Here is a 1974-nt window from a genome sequence, read left to right as displayed (position 1 = left end):
CGAACGGCAGGGTAATTGTGTTTGGACTTGATATAGTCCTTAACTTTTTGTAATTAACTATTATTATAGTCTCAATGTAAAGCTTATATATCGATGAGGGTTGTTCGTCGAGATCGGTTGTAATACCCACCAAGGTTAAAGAGGACCCGGAGTATAACGAATTACTAAACCCATACCTATATATGATATGACTTATATCGTAAACTATAATCTCTATAATATTTTAAAGATAAACTAGCTGCTCATCACAACCCCAAATTCAAAAAGGATTAACAACAGAGTTCTTAGCACTGCATCTTGCCCTGATTCCACGCCCAGAAGTCCCGCAACCAACTGAACATACATTGATACATACACTATATAAAACTAGCCAGAAAATGGCATTTTTTTAATTCTTTAATTAGGTACCCACCCTTTTGGCAGTTTGGCTTTGGAGCTTGGCATTGGCTCCAACATATCCAGTGAGTCCAACGTATGGAACAAGGTAAGATGCAATAAGATAGTTGATGTCATTTGCATAGGGATCAAAACCTGGCTGCAAACGTTTTCCAAATGCATCGTTTACAACGCTTGCAAATGCCTCGGCACTTAGGTTTAGTAGGGGCCTTGGAAATCCTGGTACAGTTTTCTTAATAACCCTACAAACATTCATTAAACAAAACCAACATTATTAACAATTTATCAACTAGTTTACCATTTCATAGTAATGAAGATAGCGTGTATGTATGTATTAATTGATCATCACCTCAAGTGTCCAACTTCTTGATAAGCGAATTGGGCAATAATATCCTTAACAAGGGGACTTAGTTTCGCCGCTTATGCACCAACCGGGGATGGACCGTTGGAAGTTAGATTGGGAGCCAACTTATCCAAGCCATAGCCAAATGCACCCCACAAGAAGAACTCAGCTTCCAAGTACTCCAAATTCAGAGGGAATATAATTCTAGCAAGTTCAAATCACCATTTGGTAATTTATCCTTGCCAAACAAGCCTTTCTCATTACTATTAGTGAACCCCGAAATAGGGAGGATGAACAAGAAGAGAAGAGAAAGAACGGAAATCATGATGGAGATGGTGAAGACTACAAATTAAAAGAGTTTCAGACAAAACTTTAATTTTTTTGTGGAGTAGTGTCAAGTTGTACCTGTATTTATACACATTGTTAATGAGAATGATAATAAGGATACAATATGTTCATAAACATTTGAAAATTTATTTTTTCCTAAAATCATAAAGCATTTATGTTCAATATCTTATCTAGACAAACAGTGACTATGTACATTTTTATTATCTTATCTAGACATAAACATTGACAATGTGCGTTTTTATATTAGGATCTTATGATATTATAATATTGCACAATGCACAATTGCACAATTAAACCACCTTGATAATGCTATTGATTTTATTCTACTGATATATATGGTATGATTGTTGACTTAATTGGTAGCCAAAATAAGACTTTCAAGCACCTATTGATCAGAAAGTCCTAAAAGGCAAAAAAGTAAAATATTATGGTTACCCATTTAAAATTATTTTTTGGTAAGTAAATTATTGCCTTATAAATTAGGTTATTAACCTAATATCTAGCATAATAGGGAATTGAAATTTTAAAATTATATTTTGGTAAGTAAATTATTGCCTTATAAATTAGGTTATTAGGTTATTACGTTATAGAATAATAACGTTTAGCATAATAGGGAATTAACGTTATAAGATTATTTCCTTAATTAATGTTACACACTTACACGGATGGGATATAGTGTATATCCGTACAGATGGATATTATATCCTTGATTAACACCAAGTAGCAATAACATTATTTTCTTACCAATTATGCTATTAATTATGTTATTACCTAATTAACTAGTATTTGCACCCGTGTGATGCACGGAATGAATTTGTTGTAAACTTGTAATATATTAAGAATATATGAATTGATATATAATTATTTAAATTAGAACATCAAATATT

General features: G+C 32.4%; 1 pseudogene; it reads right to left on the bottom strand.

Annotated features, from left to right (window-relative positions):
- Positions 1 to 234: 234 nt before the first annotated feature.
- Positions 235 to 1974, bottom strand: part of LOC109188717 — a 10519-nt pseudogene continuing 8779 nt past the window's right edge.

This window comes from Ipomoea nil, unplaced genomic scaffold, assembly GCF_001879475.1.
Source record: "Ipomoea nil cultivar Tokyo-kokei standard unplaced genomic scaffold, Asagao_1.1 scaffold1474, whole genome shotgun sequence".
Classification (NCBI taxonomy): Eukaryota; Viridiplantae; Streptophyta; class Magnoliopsida; order Solanales; family Convolvulaceae; genus Ipomoea; species Ipomoea nil.
The sequence above is the reverse complement of the archived record's forward strand: the minus strand, read 5'-3'. Positions and strand labels throughout refer to the sequence as shown.